This window comes from Carcharodon carcharias, chromosome 5 (assembly GCF_017639515.1).
Source record: "Carcharodon carcharias isolate sCarCar2 chromosome 5, sCarCar2.pri, whole genome shotgun sequence".
Lineage (NCBI taxonomy): Eukaryota > Metazoa > Chordata > Chondrichthyes > Lamniformes > Lamnidae > Carcharodon > Carcharodon carcharias.
In genome coordinates this window covers 194,149,984-194,172,560 of record NC_054471.1, presented here as the reverse complement: position 1 = coordinate 194,172,560, position 22,577 = coordinate 194,149,984, and the positions used below count along the sequence as shown (strand labels likewise).

The window sequence follows — 22,577 nt, the reverse complement described above, 5'->3', positions numbered from 1 at the left end:
TGAGTGAAAATTTAACATTTACCCTTGAACATTTTAATCATCTTCTGTCCCAAAGCTTTAAAAAGCGAACTATTTTCCAAATCCTTTCTGTGGAAAAATGGTCAAAAATTCCACTCTGTGTCACTAATTACCAAAATATGGGGGATGTTATTCAAGGATAAATCTATTAATGTTTTGAACGGATGTCCATTTATCATTAGGGGTCATACAGGGCAAGTACTTAATTGCAACAGGAACAAAGTAAAGCTAAATGCTCCAGAATAGAATAACAATGACATTAAAAGGGAGGTTAAGTCGTTTCTATAATGGCCAGTTTAGCATCCAAACAGTGAAGATGAAAATTAGCCCTTAAGTTTCTGTGAAATGTTTTGGTACATTTTTCTGTGTTACCGGTGCTAAATAAATGCAAGTTATTGGTGTTGCTGTGGTACATTTTAATGATGCATGAGACCTGGAGAAGTATATCTATCATTGGGAATTGGAATTGGCTCCAGATGTCCATGAAAACCAATCCAGTGTTTTGAAAGATGAAGTGGTCCTAGCTAAGCAAGGAATGGGCAGCTTCCCAGTGTTCTGTACTGATAAGGTGCATGGTTTTTAGCTCCAGAATTACCCAAGGTGTACACTTGAGGCTCCTTGGCTTGGCTCTAATCAATGTGTGTTTCAGTTCTCTGAACTTTGTAAGTGAAACCTGACCTCATGGAAGAGAATGTTAACATTTAACAAACAAGAAAATCTTGGTAGATTTTTTTTGTAGCTTAGCTCAGTTGTAAGCACACATGCCTGAGTGTGAAAGTTCTGGCACACTCCAGAACATGCTTATATATTGGGTAGATACCACATTGCAGTCCTGAGGGTATGTTGCATTGTTGGAGGGTTAGTCTTTCTGATGAATCCAAGCCAGCCTGATTAGATAAATGTAAAAGATGCCATGGTATTATTTGATGCAGAGCAAGAAGTTTCCTTCTGTCGGGGGCAATATTCGTCCTTTAAACAAAAACAGATTCATTCATTTATTTGCTGTTTTTGGGGCTTTGCTTTGGTCAAATTTGCCATCATGTTTGCCTTTGTAACAAAAGTGACTTTACTCCAAGATCACAAAATAATTACAGATGAGGAAGACCATTGGAATTTGTCTATCTAGTCTTCCCCATTTCAGCTTTAATTGTTTCTTTAAAACCTGTCAGATTTTCACCTTCATTAATCCGCCTGGGAGTCCATTCCATTATGTTCGCCACTGTGAGAAAAAGAGTTATCTGACATCATTCCCAAATTGACCTTACTTCATTTGTATCTGCAAACCCTTGTCCTACTCTCACAATGTAATATCCTGGATCTATATCTCCCATTTTCCTTAGCTATGTTTCTCCTCGTGGGTCCGTCTAGAGCTAGGCGTTGCAGTTTCAGAATAAGGGGTCTCCCATTTACGACACTGATGAGAAGGAATTGCTTCTTTTTGAGGGTCATTAATCTATGGAATTCTGTACCCCAGAGAGCTGTGGAGGCTGGCTCATGGAATATTTTCAAGGCCAAGTTAGACAGATTTTCGATTTATAAGGGAGTTAGGGGCTAGGCAGGGAAGTGGAGTTGAGGCTCCAATCAGATCAGCCATGATCTTATTGAATGATGGAGCAGGCTCAAGGGGCCGAATGGCCTACTCCTGCTCCTAATTCTTACATTCTTATATTATACACCTCAAAGAAATCATAAATATAACTTCCCAGGCTTTAAAGGCCAGTCAAGTCTTTCCACTCTTTCCTTATAGCTCAGCCATTTGGCATTAAAGGTCAGACTCGTCGTTCTTTTCTGCACTAACTCTAAGGCTTGAATGCCACTCTCTGTTTCAGTAGCTAGAACTGGACAAAAGTATCAACTAGAGCTCTGCGTTGGTTGAACGCGTAGAGTAGTAAATCTACTATGATTTGTAGCTCTCTCATTTTCATCCGTGGTGTTTCTGCACCACAGCAAAGAAATGTGACTTACTTTTTCTTCTTATATTCGGTACTTTCCTGCCATTAATCATCCTGCCCACTTACAGGTTACAAGACCTAAGTGTCTTGTGGTCGTTCCATCTGCTGGATGTTCCTTTTTATGCTTTATAATGTTTATTTTGATTTTTAGTTAACAACTATAACTTGCATTTATATAGCACCTTTAACATTGTAAAACATCCCAAGGTGCTTCATAGGTATGGTTTTGTAAAATTTGACACTAAAGCACGTAAGCAGGTATTAGGACAGATGATCAGAACCTTGGTCAAGGAGATAGCTTTTAGGGAACATTTTAAAGGAGGAGAGAGAGGTTCAGAAGTGGAGAGGTTTAGGGAAGGAATTCTGAAGCTAAGGGTCTAGACAGCTGGAATCATGGTCACCAATAGTGGAGTGATGAAAATCAAGGATGCACAAAGGGAGGAGGATATTGGAGAAGCGCAGAGATCTCAGAACGCCACTGAGTGGGAGGAGGTTACAGTGATATGGAGGAACATGACCATGGAATGATTTGAAAATGACACTAAGAATCTTTAAAACAGAGCTTTGCTAGCCCAGGAGGCAATGTATGTCAAAGAGCACATGGGTGATGGGTGACCAGGTCGTGAGGCAAGTTAGGATACAGGCAACAGATTTTTTGCATGAACTCAAGTTTGTGAAGGTTACAAGCCCTGGTCAACAAAGATCTGACTACACTAATCCCATTTTCCAGTGCTTGGCCCATAGCCCTGGAGGCTATGGCAACGCAAGTGAATATCTAAATACTTCTTAAATGTTTTGAGAGTTTCTGACTCAGCCACCCTTTTAGGCAGTGAGCTCCAGACTCCCACCACCTTCTGGGTGAAAAGATTTCTCCTCAACTCCCTTCTTAGCCTTCTACCTCTTACCTTAAATGTATGCCACCTGGTTATTGACCCCTCTACTAATGGAGAAGTGCCTTCCTATCCACCCTATCTATGTCCCACATAATCTTAGGGATACTTGAGTTAAATTAGAGCTTTTTGTTTTAAGTACTGATTGCTTTACCTTCAACACTTTTATTCCCAATTCTGTAAAGCAGTTTTGTATGGTCTATCACTAATATAAAAATGGTTCTTTCACTTTTTCCTTTATATTCCTGTGCTCTTTTTTCACACATGTATTTGCAAGTAAATGCTTTTCCTTAGGACAAAGACATTTCTCTTTGTTTTATTTCCTTTCCCTAGTGCAGCAGCAGAAAAAAAGCTGGGTAATTATCTATGTTAAAGCCTAATATCTGCTCCAACTGCAAATTATTAATAATCCATTCATATTCACCATTGCGCAATCTGCCTGTGCACGTCAGCCCCACTGGTGAATGCTGTCTCTGGCTCTTCACATTCCTAATTAGCAGGCAATATTCACAACAAAACTTAATTCTATGTTCCAAGGCATTGATTCAAGTAAATATACTACAGCACAACGCATTGTCTTCGGGCTCATTTCACGCTCCATTGCTTGCATCACTAAGGCCTTAATTTAAAAAGTGGTCACAGTTCCAATGATAGTTATCTTTTATTGCTCCTTAACTTAAATGAGTGGGGGAAAAACCCTGCAGTAATGGATATGTGGGAAGTTACCAATAAAGGCAAGGTTCACTTGGCATGCATTGGATTGTGGATGACTGACGTGGATTATTCATATTTATGAACTGAGTGACCAGCTTAATGCACTTGTGTTATGTGGTCACCTTTCCCTGTGGAACAATAAATTCCATCTAATATATATTAATAGAAACAATCATCACTGGGGAAATTATGAGGATAAGATGAGTTGCACAGAGATTTAATGGTAGCAGAAAGAACATTGAAGGAGCTGGGGATTTCAGAAAGGCTCAGATCATGAAATGCTGGCTCCATTTTTTAACAAACATCATACTTGAATTTCTTTTGTATTAGATCACATAGTGAGAGGCTCAAAGGTCAAGTGGTTAGTGTTTTTATTATGGTGCACGGTTTAATCAGTCCTCGAGAAACCAATTACACGCTTGACTAGATCTAGGGTGTGTATATGTAACTTCCACTGTAAGATGTTGCAAAATGTGCACTTTGTGGTTGAAATGCTCTGATCTGTATTTCTTTACTCCATACCTTCCAGTGTGAGAGAAGAAAAAAAATGCTGCTTAAGTATAGTCGTTCGGCTGTGGATTATAGTTGGCCCAGCATGGTTTTATTTAAACAAATACTTTTTACAGCTATGCGATCTTAATTTCTGCACCAAGAACATTTATACCTATCATGACAGTGATAATGGTAATAAGTAATTTTTATAAAAATGATGTATTGCCTTATTTTATTGTTACCTTAATGATGCATCTTGAAATAGCTTAGTGTTTTTAGTCAACTGGTGGATGGGCCTGCGCATCATACTCATTAATTGCACCATGATCATGCGGACTGAAAACAAGTGCCCTCCAGCACACCACCTGACCACTACAGTGAACAATAATGTTGCACTTTTGCCTCTGAGTAAGAAGGTTGTGGATTCGAGCCCCATTTCAGAACTTGAGCACAAAATCAAAAAGTTGACACTCCAATGCAGTACTGAGGGAGTGTTACACTGTCAGTGGTGCCATCGTTTGGATGAGATGTTAGCCAAGGTGCTACATGTCCACTCAGGTGGATCTAAAAGATCCCATGGCACTATCTTGAAGAAAATTGGGGGAACTATCTCCAATGTTCTAGCCAATATTTACTCCATAATCAACATCACAAACAGATCATCTATTTGTTACCACACAGCTATATGTGGGAACATGCTGTGTACAAATTGACCGCTGTGTTTTCTACGTTATAACAGTGACTACACTTCCGAAGTACTTCATTGGCTGTAAAGCATTTTGGGATGTCCTGTAGTCATGAAGGGTGCCGAATAAATGCAAATCTACCTTTCTAACAGATTGTAGCCAGATCAAAAATAATTGCCAACTTCTATTTAATGATATAATTGGAGTATTATGAGCTCCATTCTTCAATGGTAGTGTACAGATTCAGAGCAATACATGAATGCATGGTCTTAGCTGTTCTGTGATTGGAATAGTGGGTAGGAGGGGTTAAGAGGGACTATTTTATGTTGATTAACAAAGACCTAGGCCTACGGTTGGGGTTAACATGGAAGGAAAAAAGGAGAAATTGTAGGAGGGAAAAAAAGTAGAATTGAAGGAGCCTTGAAAGTAGAATTTACAAATGTAGAAGATATTTCAAGTTAATTATCTTGTCATAACTGAGCCCTAATTATTGATTAAGGAAAATAATTGTAAGTTAGGAATATTTGATAGCTATGAGGTTGAAAATGGAAATTGAAACCCATTTGGTTATAATGCAATTTGAGAAAATAGCCATGGAAATTGGCAGTATCATTTCCACCACCTGGAGGAGCATTTGAGCACAGTAGGAAAAGCTGTCTCTCCTGTTGCATTTTCCTCATTCAGACAAATTGACCAGTTTTGGCAGACACACCTCCCACTGTAAATGATAATATCAATCTAAATCAAGACTAGCATCTAATTTGAATTTACGAGTTACGGCCCATCCATTTCTTCTTCCCATCTCTTTCTTGAGCTGTTCCTCCCGGTTCTCGTGGAAGGGTGGATAGAAAAGTGATACGAGTGTGACACCTATGTAATGCCTCTGTAAGGATAAGAGGTGTGGCTACCGTAGAGAGTTGGCTATGTTTCAACTTTTTTGAAATGCTGCTTGACAGCCTTGCTATTTGAATGTGTAGAAAAGCTTGGAATAAAACCTAAAAACACTGGCATAAGAAGACCTCAGCTCTTCACTGCAACAGTCTCTACGTAAAGAACCCAGAAATGTGGAAGAGATAATCTGTAAGTGTTTTTATTCTAGAAACACAGTCGAAATGATTTTTGATCCCGTGCTGTCATTTGGCGAAAATCCAACCCAATGTTTGCACTTAAAAGGATTCGAATTACTGAGTACTAAACTCGATAGTAATCCTGGCAATAGTGGAATAAATCAGAAATGTGTTTGATGGTAACATCTGTGACTCTCAATCACCGGCAGTTTTGGCAGCGGCAAGAATCCTTTATATTTGACAAGTTTACTTAACACAGGTGTGGAAGCTGTGTATGTTGACTCCTACACACAAGTTGTATTCAAGATAAGCAAGACAAAGGAAGCTATATAAGCCGTGAAAAGACAGTAATGATGCAATATGTGAAATATTATCATTGCTACTCAGTTTCAATGCAGTGTCAGAGATTCTTGAGAGTTCAATCCTCCTAAAGAGATTGTGACTGCATTGAAGAGTTTTTTGAGACTTTTATTCAGGCTTGGACGTGTAAGAATGAGAGATTCTCATTGTACTTGTTGCCAACAACGTAACTACTCAGCTGTGTAGTTACTGGTTCTCTAAACAAGTCTAGACACAGTTCTGACGTTCTTTAATTGTAACTGCAACAACAAAAATGCCAGTTAGCACCATGCCTGAGTTTGTTGCATGCAAAATTTTAGGACGAGTTAACATGTAAAACGCTAGGTTCTCAATATAGGTAAATGAACTGGACCCCTCATGTTTCAGACCTGGAGATCTGAGGTAAGTTTTTTTTAAAATTTCTAATGTGTAACTTTCAAATTTTTGGCGCATATATGTGATACTTTTCCTATTGACTGCTCCTGTCTCAGTTATGTCTGAAGAGAAGTGGGTATCTCACTGAACTGCAGTACCAGTGGGTTTTTTTGAGCCATTACCAGTGTCAGTAGGAGTCTGTGAATGGTAAGTGCAATTGTGATAAAAGTAAATACTTCCAACTGTTTTCATTGTTATGTTTTCTGATTAATTTGATTGTATACTTGATTTTATCATAATTTAATTGATGCTTGTTTGCAGTGATTAAGCTTGCTATTTACAAAGTTGAGGAGCTCTGTTTCAGCATGGCTTATTACAATTAGTGGTTAGCAGTTGCTTCAGCTGCCTTCTTAACTGAATATGGAGAGACTGACAAAAAATGCCGGAAACTGCCAAGATTTGCATAGAAGAAGTGGAATGAGCTATCAATTGTTTTGTATGACATCCCTCATGGAAAAATCAGTTACAATGGGTGCAAGCTTGGCCTAAATAGCCAAGTGGTTATAGTACTGGGTTTGTAACCCCAAGATCAAGAGTTCAAATCTCACAATGGCAAACTATGAAACTATGTAACTTCATCTGAAACAGATGGAAACGGGTTTGTACTCGAAAGAGTTACAATGGGTGCAATTTCAAATGGGAATTGGAACTGGTCCCTGTTGAGTCACTCACAGTTGGCCAGTTAAGTTGTTTCCAGTAAGCCAGGTGAGCTACTCCCAGTTGACCAGCTCCCACTTGGCCAATTGAGCTGCTCCCCAGTTGACCAGTTGAGCTGCTCCCAGTTAAATTATTTCCACTTGAGTCATCGAGCTGGTTCCACTTGTGTCAAGTTAGCCTGGTTAAATTTACTGGCTCTGGTTGATCAACTCTTACAGGATCACTGACTAAGGGACCAGGTAGGAGGTAGGGCGTTGGTGTTGGGGGGAGAGGGAGGGAGAGTTGGAAATTGAGAGGGGTGGTGGCTCTTTTAATTGAGGCGAGGGGCCGGGGTTACAACTTTTCTTGTTGAGACCTTCTGCTGGCCAACTCACTCAATTGCAGTGCCACCTGAATCACTCAAACTCACCCTGCTGACTCCCAGATTCGATTCCCACAGGCATTCCTAGAAAATATGGGAACAAGGCATCCCTTAAGGGGCGAACAGTCAATGGACAATCCCTGAAATTATGGGACAGCTGGTTGCCCTGCAGTTAAGTATTCAAAACTTGCAAAAAGGAAAATCTAGAAAATTAATCCACTCCATTGACATAAATATCACTAATAAATTAAAATAAAACTACCAATAATGTGTCTCTGTCTGCTGTAGTGAAATATAACTTGACTGGACTGTAGTGTAAGGTTCAAATTTTATTGTGATGTATAAAAACACAAAACAAATGGTGTAAAAGCCAAATATAAATACAGCTAAAGTGCAGACATGTTAAATTATAACAGTTAATCAAAACACTGAACTTAAGCATTTATATTTACATGTTGAATGCTTCACTGGATTTTTGTCTCTTATTGAGGTCCTGAATCTTCTCGGATATAACTCTTCCTTGAAAACCTCCTCCCCTGGGTCTGGATCTGGCGGGAAAAACGTGCTGTAAAGTATGAGAAAAAGTTTAAGCTTGAAATTAATTGGGGATTTCCAAAACAGGTGACAAAAAGTCTCTAAGCCAACTTCCTGCTGTGAGAAATAAAAAAAAACCCATCCTGCCAGTTCATCGGACCCACAGGTGCCAACAGCCAAAGTCTTGACAAATGATAAATTCATCCTTTGGCTGTGTGACTCATTCCACATTCCCTCTGTTACCTCAATACTAACCTGGTAGTTTTACCTGCAAGTAAAATCAAGGACATACTTTGTATCCTACATGTAAATTAGATTAACTACAGCCTCTGCGTGAGGTTATTCAACAGTTCAGTCTCAATCAATGACAAATCATTAGCGATGGAGGCACGTTTAACACTGCGCCTACCACCATAATGATCTGTCACTTTTTGCTGAAACCAACATTGATTATCAAATGTTTTGAATATAAATTCTAAGAATCAATACCTTGTCATCAATTGCTTTGTACAACTGCTCACTGGCCTCTTCGTGCTCTATATAGGGGGCTTGCTGACTGCCTGGGTTGGTGCGGGGTGGGGGGGGTGCAGGCATCTCCAATACTTTTGTGCGGTGCTGGTACGTCACCTCACCTAGCAACATGGTGGAAAATAATTTGCATCATTCATATATCAGTGTTGGGATGCTGTTGTACAAATCCAATTCACTCTATCATCTGTTTCTGACTGAACAGAGCTGCATTAGTCACAGAAAAAGGTGTACTACATAACATTAAACAACAGTTGTAACTCACCTATTCTTGACAGTTCCACAATTTCCTCCTGTAGCTTGTGGTTCATAGCCTCCAGCTGCTTTTCCTTGGACTGGGAGTCTATCAAATTTTCCTTGCAGCCATTCTCTCTTCCGTTGTTGCTCTCAGGCCTTAGTTGTAGGCAGAATTCTCTTTAATTCTGCTGGAGAAGGTATTTTTGAAATAATTTAGTTTTGATTTGAGATCTCATAAGCCATTCACAATGGAACTCAATGAGAAGATATTTACCCTGGCTGCATCTTTGAGTGATCTCTTTGTCCAATGTGGGTGCATTATCACCAGTGCTGTTGCCCTGGACGATGCTGTTCACAATCTTTGGGCACTCTGAACCTTGGGCCACTCTGTACCTTCCGTCTGATCTTTTCACAGATGTCTAGACAACAGGATCAAGAACAATTTAATAGCATTACACAGCACATTTTAGATTTGCCTGTCTAGTCGTTTGGGGCATTATATCAGGCAAATGGTTTCCAAGAGCTAAGATACAGAAATCTTCTCGCCCCTTTTGATGAAAAGAAAGTTTCCTTATATCTCTGAAATCTACCTGTGAGAATCACAGAAAAAGGCCACTTGGCCCATAGCGTCTGTGCCAGACAAAAATGAGCCACCCAGCCTATAATCCTACTTTGCAGCATTTGGTCTGTAGCCCTACATATTATGGCACTTGAGGTGCATATGCAGACAACTTTTAAATGAATTGAGAGTTGCTGCATGTACTATCCTTTCAAGCAATGAGTTCCAGACCCCCACAACCATCTGGGTGAAATATATTTTTCTCATCTCTCGTCTAATCGTTCTGCCAAACACTTTAAATCTATGTCCCTTAGACTGACCTCTCTGCTAAAATAATGAATGCCGCTCCAAGGAGAATTAACAATTGGCTGCAGGAGGATGAGCTGTGAACTCAAAATCCACTTTTTTTTCTCCCTCTGGTAGTCCGCCGCTGTTTGATAGGATCCATTGCACCATACAGGGATTTATGTTGCTGATGTGATGTTGTACAATTTGACGGCTGTACTATTGATCAAAGAATTAATTAAGGTGAATTCAGACAGGCATTGAAGACTTAAGTGAGAAAAGAGATGTACCTGTGAAAAAAGAGCAAAGATGTTATTTGACATAAAAAAACAGCTTCATAGCTTCAGACATGTCTCTGGTGAAACTGTCAAATCCTCACCCCTTCCTCACTGAGAAAATTCAAATAAACAAATGTTCCCTCTTTCAGCTCGTGGCTGGGGGGGGGACACTGCTGATTGACAAACACAGTAGCCAATCAGAAAGTGGTTTTTTGCTAAAGTTGACCAATCAGAGTGTGGTGGTGCCTCCTCTGGCATCATTCTGTCTCCCTCTATCTCGGTCACGTTGCTGCTCCAGGGAGCTTCGGGGCACTCTCGCTGACTCGCCCACTTCCTGGTGACGGCCACTTCTCAGCAGGTCACCATTAATGGCCACTCCACCTTCCCCCACTCTGAATGCTTTCTTCCCGCACTCCATTATGGCTGTTCCCACTCGCCCTGGTACTTGCATCGCCCTCCCCTGGCAATCGATGCCTCTCCCCCGCTGCTTTCGGGCCTCCCGGTCGCCAAATCTCTTGTTGGGGCTGTTCGGCCTCCTTCGTTCTTGCACCTCCTGAGCGCTCATTCTCACTACGGGCTCGGGAAGTGAGATCGAAGGGAGGGCGAGAGGCCCCGACAAGAGATTTGACAACTGAGACCAGGTTGGCAAGCAGCGGGAAAGAGCTGTCGAATGCTGGGGAGGGTGAGGCGAGTGGCCAGGAAGTGGCCATAACGGGGAGGGGAAGGACATATTCAGTACTGGGGAGGGCATGGACATATTTAATATTGGGGAGGGCAAGTACCATGGTGGCTGAGAATGGCAACGGGGGTCGGGAATGAGACATTGAGTACTGGGGAGGGCGAGGGGATGCCCAGGGCGGGTGGGATACAGCTATTAGCAGTCGGGGGAAGAGATGGCCCGCAGAGGGGAAGTGCAGCAAGGGGCTATCTTCCCCTATTGTATTTATATGTTTATTTGTATTGTTAACCATTTATTATGTTCGTTACTTGTATTTGTTTATTTCTTATGTTCATTTGGAAACTTTTATAAAAGCAAAACACTGCAGATGCTGGAAATCTGAAATAAAAACAGAAAATGCTGGAAAAGCTCAGCAGGTCTGGCAGCATCTGTGAAGAGAGAAACCGAGTTAATGTTTTGAGTCAGTATGACTTCTTCAGAGCTGAGGAGAGGTAGAAATGTGATGGGACCCATCTCTTAAGAAGAGTCATACAGACCCAAAAAATTAACTCTGTTTTTCTCTCCACAGATCTGCTGAGATTTTCCAGCATTTTCTGTTTTTATTGTCATTAATAAACTTGTATCTGTGTAACGCATTCATATATGTGAGTTGAGGAGATAAATATCATTATGCTCTTTGTAACATGTTGCAAACTTGATGTGAAAATGTGTACTGACACATCAATGCCTTTTGGCCTTATTCAGGCACTTTTTCAAGTCAATCCAGTTGGCTTCAACTGGTACACTTTCTAGTTCAAGGAATCATTGAAGCAGCTACATGGTAAATGGCTCCATTTAATTCCAACTGGTTGCAGTTTGCCTGTCAACTTATTCCAGCAGAAGTCAACTGGTCCCAGTTAGATTTAAGCAGTTACAGTTGAAGTCAACTGGTCAAACGGAATCACATTGTATATGCTAATTATTCCAGTTGTATACAGTTAAACCAGTAAATGATTCAACTGGTCCAATAAAATTCCAGTTTCCCTGTTTAAACCCAACTGGACAGTTAGGCATATCAACTGGTGTCCAGTTATAATCTCCAGTTATTTCAGTTAAAACTGGTTGTAACCTGTTATTAAAATAGAAGCCAGTTATGCCCAGTTGGATTTCCCAACTTGTGCAACTGATTTTTTCCCACAAAGGATATTAAAAGCCAATTTGGAGGCTACTTAACTTCTGTAGTTTCTGATATAATTAAGGTGAATAACTTCTCCACCTCATACTTGTGGATCTTGTGTGTTTTCTCCACGTCTCCACCCCAAAGATCCTTTAAAATACATATAAGATTTTAGGTTTTGTTCTCTCACATAATTATGGGGAGGATGGTGGGAAACATAATTTTACAAAGAAACATAGAAAACAGGGATCGTTGCATGCTCTTGCTCTTTGATTCTGGACTGTTGTTTCCTGATGTGGCTTCTATGCTTGACATTATCAATTCTGAAGCTCTGCATTTTGTAAAGTACTTTGTTTAGAGGGCGCCATGGTAAGATTTGCTGTTATTAATAGGGAGGCTGGTGTATTGATACCTAGAATGAGCGGGTTGTCTTATGAGGATAGGTTGGACAGGCTGGGTTTGTTTCCACTGGAGTTTAGAAGAGTTAGGGATGACTTGATTGAAATATATAAGATCCTGAATGGCCTTGACAAGGCGGACATGGGTGAGCCCAAAACTAGGAGGCACTGTTTTAAAATTAGAGGTCGCCCTTATAGGACAGAGATGGGGAGTTTTTTTTCTCTTTGAGGGTTGTGCGACTTTGGAACTATCTGCCTCAGAAGGTAGTGAAAGCAGAGTCACTGAATATTTTTAAGGCAGAGGTAAGTAGATTCTTGTTAGGCAAGGGATCAAAGGTCATCGGGGGTAAATGGGAACGTAGAACCTGAAACACAATCAGACCAGCCATGACCTTATTGAATGGTGGAGCAGGCTCAAGGGGTCAAATGGCCTAATTCTGCTCCTATTTCGTATGTTTGTATACTCCAACTGGAAAGATAAAAGTAATGTGAAATTGGGATCATTCAAGAGATGGAAGATTGCTCTACCAACATGCAGGACTGAATGATCAGAAATTTCCTCCAATTAATTATTAGGAAGATTGAAGCCTTTTTTTTGATCCCCACTCCAAACTTCGTTCCCTGACTATTGACTCCATCCCTCGTCCTGGCAACAGTCTGAAATTAAGCCAGTCTGTTCGTAACCTTGATGTCATTTTTGACTTTGAGATGAGCTCCCGACCTCATAATCATGCCATCTCCAAGATCACTTATTTTCACCTCTGTAACATCAGATATGTTGGGCAGGCTGGGCTTGTTTTCACTGGAGTTTAGAAGTGTGAGGGGTGACTTGATTGAAGCATGTAAGATCCTGAATGGCCTTGACAAGGTGGATGTAGAAAGGATGTTTCCTCTTGAGGGTAAAGCTGTTTGGGCCCTTGAAGTAGAGGGAAAAACCCCTTTGGATGAATCATTTTGTCTGCAGATGCAGCCTTCCCTGACTGCAGTGCCCTCTTTGGAGCAGGGAACCTCTGGCTCCAATGGCCCCCTGGTCTCTGTATGCGGCGGGGGAAGGAACTCAGTCTGCCAGCAGCAAAATGATAGCACGGCCACAAAATCGCCTCTAGTTGGGATTTTAATCATCCCAATTGTCTTCCCGCCTCCATGGAGGGGACAGCTGATCCTACTCCCTGCCCACCCCAGGAAAGTTCCCTGGTTGCTTCCTTCCATTGGTGAGGAAGCCGTGCCAAAGTGGTTCTCCTCTATTTTCCTGGCTCCTTGCCTCCAAGTCCTCCACCCCAGGGCTGGGATAATACAGCCAAAGTTGATTTGATTGGGAATTCACCTATATTATTCATTCTGTTCTTGATAGCTTGATTTTGCAAATTTATGGAGACATTTTCAATTTTTTTAACACTAAAACCTCTGGTTAAACAGCTTTTGCTGCTATCCATCGTGCTACATTTTTGCTGCGCTGTCTCAGATATAAGAGTTGAAGGTATCTATTTGAACACGAATGTGACTCATATACGTTACTCACCAGGATGTGTGGGCTGCTCATCAAATGTTGATTGCAAATTGCTGTTAATGTCAAAGCTGCCAACATTATATAACAAAATAACTGAGGGTGATGCAGACTCCTTTGTCAGTCCTTAATTCTCTAGTATATATTATGCAGGAATGTAAGTAGAAAATGATAGAGCAGAAAGAAAACTGAACATTTCATTTAGTTTGGGGTCATACAAACATATGAATTGGGAGCAGGAGTAAGCCACTCCGCCCTTTTATCCTGATCTGCCATTCAATAAGATCATGGCTGATCTGATTGTAACCTCAACATTCTTGCCTACCCTCGATTACCTTTCGCCCCCTTGTTAATCAAGAATCTATCTCGCTCTGCCTTAAAAATATTCAAAGACTCTGCCTCCACTGCCTTTTGAGGTAGAGAATTCCAAAGACTCATGACCCTCTGAGAAAAAAAAATTCTCCTCACATCTGTCTTAATTGAGCGACCTTTATTTTTAAACAGTGATCCCTAGTTCTAGATTCTTCCACATCCACCCTGTCAGGATCCCCTCAGGATCTTAAAGGTTTTAATCAAGTCGTCGCTTAATCTTCTAAACTCCAGTGGATACAAGCCCAACCTGTCCAACCTTTCCTCGTAAGACAAGCCGTTCAGTCCTCATGTTAGTCTAGTAAACCTCTGAACTGCTTCTAATGCATTACATCTTTCCTCAACTAAGGAAACTAATAAGGTACACAATACAAAAACAGAATTACCTGGAAAAACTCAGCAGGTCTGGCAGCATCGGCGGAGAAGAAAAGAGTTGACGTTTCGAGTCCTCATGACCCTTCGACAGAACTTGAGTTCGAGTCCAGGAAAGAGCTGAAATATAAGCTGGTTTAAGGTGTGTGTGTGGGGGGCGGAGAGATAGAGAGACAGAGAGGTGGAGGGGGTTGGTGTGGTTGTAGCGACAAACAAGCAGTGATAGAAGCAGAATATCAAAAGATGTCAACAACAATAGTACAATAGAACACATAGGTGTTAAAGATAAAGTTGGTGATATTATCTAAACGAATGTGCTAATTAAGAATGGATGGTAGGGCACTCAAGGTATAGCTCTAGTGGGTTTTTTTTTTTTATTTTATATAATGGAAATAGGTGGGAAAAGGAAAATCTTTATAATTTATTGGGAAAAAAAAAGAGAAGGGGGAAACAGAAAGGGGGTGGGGATGGGGGAGGGGACTCACGACCTAAAGTTGTTGAATTCAATATTCAGTCCGGAAGGCTGTAAAGTCCCTAGTCGGAAGATGAGGTGTTGTTCCTCCAGTTTGCGTTGGGCTTCACTGGAACAATGCAGCAAGCCAAGGACAGACATGTGGGCAAGAGAGCAGGGTGGAGTGTTAAAATGGCAAGCGACAGGGAGGTTTGGGTCATTCTTGCAGACAGACCGCAGGTGTTCTGCAAAGCGGTCGCCCAGTTTACGTTTGGTCTCTCCAATGTAGAGGAGACCACATTGGGAGCAACGAATGCAGTAGACTAAGTTGGGGGAAATGCAAGTGAAATGCTGCTTCACTTGAAAGGAGTGTTTGGGTCCTTGGACGGTGAGGAGAGAGGAAGTGAAGGGGCAGGTGTTGCATCTTTTGCGTGGGCAAGGGGTTGTGCCATACGAGGGGGTTGAGGAGTAGGGGGTGATGGAGGAGTGGACCAGGGTGTCCCGGAGGGAGCGATCCCTACGGAATGCCGATAAGGGGGGTGAAGGGAAGATGTGTTTGGTAGTGGCATCATGCTGGAGTTGGCGGAAATGGCGGAGGATGATCCTTTGAATGCGGAGGCTGGTGGGGTGATAAGTGAGGACAAGGGGGACCCTATCATGTTTCTGGGAGGGAGGAGAAGGAGTGAGGGCGGATGCGCGGGAGATGGGCCGGACACGGTTGAGGGCCCTGTCAACGACCGTGGGTGGAAAACCTCGGTTAAGGAAGAAGGAGGACATGTCAGAGGAACTGTTTTTGAATGTAGCATCATCGGAACAGATGCGACGGAGGCGAAGGAACTGAGAGAATGGGATGGAGTCCTTACAGGAAGTGGGGTGTGAGGAGCTGTAGTCGAGATAGCTGTGGGTGTCGGTGGGTTTGTAATGGATATTGGTGGACAGTCTATCACCAGAGATTGAGACAGAGAGGTCAAGGAAGGGAAGGGAAGTGTCAGAGATGGACCACGTGAAAATGATGGAGGGGTGGAGATTGGAAGCAAAATTAATAAATTTTTCCAAGTCCTGACGAGAGCATGAAGCAGCACCGAAATAATCATCGATGTACCTCCCTGTCGCTTGCCATTTTAACACTCCACCCTGCTCTCTTGCCCACATGTCTGTCCTTGGCTTGCTGCATTGTTCCAGTGAAGCCCAACGCAAACTGGAGGAACAACACCTCATCTTCCGACTAGGGACTTTACAGCCTTCCGGACTGAATATTGAATTCAACAACTTTAGGTCGTGAGTCCCCTCCCCCATCCCCACCCCCTTTCTGTTTCCCCCTTCTCTTTTTTTTTCCCAATAAATTATAAAGATTTTCCTTTTCCCACCTATTTCCATTATATAAAATAAAAAAAAACCCACTAGAGCTATACCTTGAGTGCCCTACCATCCATTCTTAATTAGCACATTCGTTTAGATAATATCACCAACTTTATCTTTAACACCTATGTGTTCTATTGTACTATTGTTGTTGACATCTTTTGATATTCTGCTTCTATCACTGCTTGTTTGTCGCTACAACCACACCAACCCCCTCCACCTCTCTGTCTCTCTATCTCTCCGCCCCCCACACACACACCTTAAACCAGCTTATATTTCAGCTCTTTCCTGGACTCGAACTCAAGTTCTGTCGAAGGGTCATGAGGACTCGAAACGTCAACTCTTTTCTTCTCCGCCGATGCTGCCAGACCTGCTGAGTTTTTCCAGGTAATTCTGTTTTTGTTTTGGATTTCCAGCATCCGCAGTTTTTTTGTTTTTATCTCTGTGTTTAATTGACTGCCACTGCTCTTCAAGAAATGCCTACCTCCTTGAAGAAGTTCTGTTCCTCTCTGCGACAAGATTTCCGGATTTCTCTGTTGCCTTGTTCACCTTCATTGCTTTCCATTTCTCTCCTAGTGTTTGACAAGGTGTTTACTAAAACCCGCTTTCACAGCCATATCTCTTTTCTCAGTGACTGTCTCCGTCTCCGACTTACCCCACATGGATTTCAACTGAAATTCCACCCCTCATGTTTCGAACCCACCCAGGATTACAGGTATCTCCGGGACATAAAACGTTTCTCGGACTGCTGTTCCCGTCACATTCTGAAATCCACTCTCAGTGCCATGCGCCGCCATATGAACACACTCGACCTCTCCCTCCAGCAGCACCGCCGTACCCTTTTTCAAAGCTGCGCGTGCCCCCAGTTTCATTTTATCCTTCGGCTCATCCGACGCCTCAACAAGAAACTTTTTCTCTTTCTCTCAAGTGCTAAGGAACGCAAGCTCCAACAACTCATCGACACCAACACCCATCTAGGACCCTCCACCCCTGCCTGTCCCTCCGTCCCCACCCCATCTTCCAATCCCAACCCCAGCCGTGTATTCACTATACCCCCTGACCTTCCCCTCTCCGATGCTGAACGTTCAGTGCTCAGCAAAGGACTTAGTTTCATACCCTTACGCCCTCACCTCAATGAATTTCGGGCTCGGCATGATACTGAACTCTTCTTCCGCCGTCTTCGTCTCCGGGCTCACTTCTTTGGGCAGGAGTCCTCTCCCAGTTCAACGGATCCTTTTACCCATCTTCAATATTCTCCCTCCACCTGGACCCCTCCCTCTGGATTCTTACCTTCTCTCGATCTTTTCATTGAGAACTGTCGGCGCGACATTAGTCGTCTCAATTTCTCTGCTCCTCTCACCCATTCTAACCTGTCTCTCTCTGAACTTACTGCACTCCATTCTCTCAGGTCCAACCCTGACATTGTCATCAAACCCGCTGACAAGGGTGGTGCTGTTGTTGTCTGGCGCACTGACCTCTACCACGCGGAGGCTGAGCGTCAACTCGCAGACACTTCCTCCTACCTCTCCCTGGACCATGACCCCACCACTGAACATCAAGCCATTGTTTCCAGGACTGTCACTGACCTCATCTCCTCTGGGGATCTCCCTCCCACAGCTTCCAACCTGATAGTTGCCCAACCTCGGACGGCCCGCTTCTATCTCCTACCCAAAATCCACAAACAGAACTGCCCCGGTAGACCGATCGTCTCAGCTTGCTCCTGCCCCACAGAACTCATTTCTCGTTATCTTGACTCCCTTCTCTCTCCCCTTGTCCAGTCCCTTCCCACCTACATCCGTGATTCCTCTGACACCTTACGTCACATCAACAATTTCCAGTTCCCTGGCCCCTACCGCTTCCTCTTCACCATGGACGTCCAATCCCTCTACACCTCCATCCCCCACCAGGATGGTCTGAGGGCCCTTAGCTTCTTCCTCGAACAGAGGCCCGAACAATCCCCATCCACCACTACTCTCCTCCGTCTGGCTGAACTTGTTCTCACGCTGAACAATTTCTCCTTCAACTCCTCTCACTTCCTCCAAATAAAAGGTGTGGCTATGGGTACCCGCATGGGCCCCAGCTATGCCTGTCTCTTTATGGGGTATGTGGAACATTCCTTGTTGCAGTCCTACTCCGGCCCCCTTCCACAACTCTTTCTCCGGTACATCGATGATTATTTCGGTGCTGCTTCATGCTCTCGTCAGGACTTGGAAAAATTTATTAATTTTGCTTCCAATCTCCACCCCTCCATCATTTTCACGTGGTCCATCTCTGACACTTCCCTTCCCTTCCTTGACCTCTCTGTCTCAATCTCTGGTGATAGACTGTCCACCAATATCCATTACAAACCCACCGACACCCACAGCTATCTCGACTACAGCTCCTCACACCCCACTTCCTGTAAGGACTCCATCCCATTCTCTCAGTTCCTTCGCCTCCGTCGCATCTGTTCCGATGATGCTACATTCAAAAACAGTTCCTCTGACATGTCCTCCTTCTTCCTTAACCGAGGTTTTCCACCCACGGTCGTTGACAGGGCCCTCAACCGTGTCCGGCCCATCTCCCGCGCATCCGCCCTCACTCCTTCTCCTCCCTCCCAGAAACATGATAGGGTCCCCCTTGTCCTCACTTATCACCCCACCAGCCTCCGCATTCAAAGGATCATCCTCCGCCATTTCCGCCAACTCCAGCATGATGCCACTACCAAACACATCTTCCCTTCACCCCCCCTTATCGGCATTCCGTAGGGATCGCTCCCTCCGGGACACCCTGGTCCACTCCTCCATCACCCCCTACTCCTCAACCCCCTCGTATGGCACAACCCCTTGCCCACGCAAAAGATGCAACACCTGCCCCTTCACTTCCTCTGTCCTCACCGTCCAAGGACCCAAACACTCCTTTCAAGTGAAGCAGCATTTCACTTGCATTTCCCCCAACTTAGTCTACTGCATTCGTTGCTCCCAATGTGGTCTCCTCTACATTGGAGAGACCAAACGTAAACTGGGCGACCGCTTTGCAGAACACCTGCGGTCTGTCCGCAAGAATGACCCAAACCTCCCTGTCGCTTGCCATTTTAACACTCCACCCTGCTCTCTTGCCCACATGTCTGTCCTTGGCTTGCTGCATTGTTCCAGTGAAGCCCAACGCAAACTGGAGGAACAACACCTCATCTTCCGACTAGGGACTTTACAGCCTTCCGGACTGAATATTGAATTCAACAACTTTAGGTCGTGAGTCCCCTCCCCCATCCCCACCCCCTTTCTGTTTCCCCCTTCTCTTTTTTTTTCCCAATAAATTATAAAGATTTTCCTTTTCCCACCTATTTCCATTATATAAAAAAAAAAACCCACTAGAGCTATACCTTGAGTGCCCTACCATCCATTCTTAATTAGCACATTCGTTTAGATAATATCACCAACTTTATCTTTAACACCTATGTGTTCTATTGTACTATTGTTGTTGACATCTTTTGATATTCTGCTTCTATCACTGCTTGTTTGTCGCTACAACCACACCAACCCCCTCCACCTCTCTGTCTCTCTATCTCTCCGCCCCCCACACACACACCTTAAACCAGCTTATATTTCAGCTCTTTCCTGGACTCGAACTCAAGTTCTGTCGAAGGGTCATGAGGACTCGAAACGTCAACTCTTTTCTTCTCCGCCGATGCTGCCAGACCTGCTGAGTTTTTCCAGGTAATTCTGTTTTTGTTTTGGATTTCCAGCATCCGCAGTTTTTTTGTTTTTATCTAAGGTACACAATACTCCTGTTGTGATCTTAGCACTGCCCTGTACAACTGAAGCACAGCCTCCCTAGTTCTGTAATCAATTCCCCTCACAATAAATGATAACATTCTATTAGCTTTCCTAATTACTCGTTGTACCTGCATACCAACCTTTTGTGATTCATGCACAAGGACACCCAGATCCCTCTGAATCTCATGGCTCTGCAATCCCTTGCCATTTAGATAATAAGTTTCTTTTTCATCCTTCCTGCCAAAATGGACAATTTCACATTTGCCCACATTATACTCCATTTGCTAGATCTTTGCCCACTCACTCAACTTATCTATGTCACTTTATAGCCTCCTTAAGTCCTCTTCACGTTTACTTTCCTACCTATCTTTGTGTCGTCCACAAATTGATCGACCATTTCTTCAGTCCTTTCATCCAAGTCATTTATATAAATTGTAAAAAGTTGAGGCCCCAGCACTGATCCCCGGGGCACATCACTTGTCACATCCTGTCAAATGTCACCAAAAAAAATAGACAGAAACCAGAAAAATACCCATTTAAGCCAGCTCTCTGCTTCCTATCAGCTAGCCAATCTTCTATCCATGTGAATATGGGGATTTGTCAGCCCGCAGCCCCAACAATTTGCTCAATACCACTTCCCTGGCGATTGTAATTTTCCCGAGTTCCTCCCCCCCTTCCATTTCCTGATTTGCAGCTGTTTCCAGGCTATAGTGAAGACCGAAGCAAAATACTTGATTAATTCATCCGCCATCTCCCTACATTCCATCATCAATTCCACAGATGCACTCTTTTCTTATTTAATTATCTATAGAAACTCTTACTATCTGTCTTTATATTACTAGCTAGCTTTCTCTCATACTCTAATTTTTCCTTCCTTATTAGTCTTTTTTGTCATTCTTTGCTGTTCTTCATATTATTTTCAAACTTCTGACCTGCCACCCGTCTTTGCGTAATTATATGCTTTTTCTTTCCCAAGTTTGGTATTGTCTTTAACTTCTTTCTTTAACCATGGATGGTGGGCCCTCTCCTTGGAATTTTTCTTTCTCATTAGAATGTATCTATTCTGTGTATTCCGAAATACCTCTTTGTACCTCTGCCACTGAACTTCTATTGACCTATCCCCTAATCTCAGTTGCCGGTTCACTTTAGCTAGCTGTTTTTAATTCATTCATGGGATGTGGGCTTCGCTGGCTTGGCCTAGTTGTCCTTGAGAAGGTGGTGGTGAGCTGCCTCCTTGAACCACTGCAGTCCATGTGGTGTAGGTACACCCATAGTGCTGTAAGGAAGGGAGTTCCAAGATTTTGACCCAAAGACAGCGAAAGAACGGCGATATATTTCCAGGTCAGGATGGTGAGTAACTTGGAGGGGAACTTCCAGGTAGTGGTGTTCCCATCTATCTGCTGCCCTTGTCCTTCTAGATGGTAGTGGTCGTGGGTTTAGAAGGTGCTGTCGGAAGGAGCCTTGGTGAATTCCTGCAGTGTATCTTGTAGATGGTACACACTGCTGCTACTGTGCGTCGGTGGTGGAGGGAGTGAATGTTTGTGGATGTTGTGCCAATCAAGCGGGCAGCTTTGTCTTGGATGGTGTCAAGCTACTTGAGTATTGTGGGAACTGCATTCATTCAGGCAAGCGGGAAGTATTCCATCACACTCCTGACTTGTGTCTTGTAGATGGTGAACAGGCTTTGGGGAGTCAGGAGGTGAGTTACTCATCAGTGGATTCCTAGCCTCTGACCTGCTCCTGTAGCCACAGTATTTATATGGCTAGTCCAGTTCAGTTTCTGGTCAATAATAACCTCCAGGATGTTAATAGTGGGGGGATTCAGTGATGGTAATGCTATTGAACATCAAGGGGCTTTGGTTAGATTCTCTCTCGTCGGAGATGGTCATTGCCCGGCACTTGTGTGGCGTGAATGTTACTTGCCACTTGTTAGCCGAAGCCTGGATATTGTCCAGGTCTTGCTGTATTTGGACATGGACTGCTTCAGTATCTGAGGAGTCGTGAATGGTGCTGAACATCGTGCAATCATCAGCAAACATCCCCACTTCTGACCTTATGATGGAAGGAAGGTCATTGATGAAGCAACTGAAGATGGTTGGGCCAAGGACACTACCCTGAGGAACTCCTGCAGTGATGTCCTGGAGCTGAGATGACTGACTTCTCAACAACCACAACCATCTTCCTTTGCACCAGGTATGCTTTCATGCCCTCATAATTGCCCTTATTTAAGTTTAATATACTAGCCTTGGATAAAATTTGCTGAAACATTCAGTAGCTTTGTTTTGCCATTTATCCAAAATCTAAGATGTGAAAATCGCAACGAGCAACATTGGGTTAGGGACCTATTCCCTGTTCTTACAATTTAATGCCTCCATCCCTCATTAATGGGCAGGGTGTGCTGGATAGGCTGGCCATGCTCAAAGTTGAGAAGTTGCCTGGCCCAGCAGGCTTACATCCCAGATTGCTAAGGGAAGTGGGAGTGGAGATAGTAGAAGGGATTGC

General features: G+C 43.2%; 1 protein-coding gene across 14 annotated transcripts in view; it reads left to right on the top strand.

Annotated features, from left to right (window-relative positions):
• Window positions 1-22,577, top strand: part of asxl2 (ASXL transcriptional regulator 2) — a 319,202-nt gene that overhangs the window by 159,655 nt on the left and 136,970 nt on the right. For 2 of the 14 annotated variants that reach the window (XM_041187691.1, XM_041187683.1), the window contains exon 4: window positions 6,650-6,740. The exons of 9 other annotated variants lie outside the window; for them this stretch is intronic. The gene's annotated coding sequence lies outside the window, so the exon portion shown is untranslated. Of the gene's footprint in view, window positions 1-5,745; window positions 5,833-6,414; window positions 6,561-6,649; window positions 6,741-22,577 lie in introns of those variants that run through there. 3 more of the 14 variants (XM_041187685.1, XM_041187684.1, XM_041187686.1) reach the window with 3 other exon arrangements.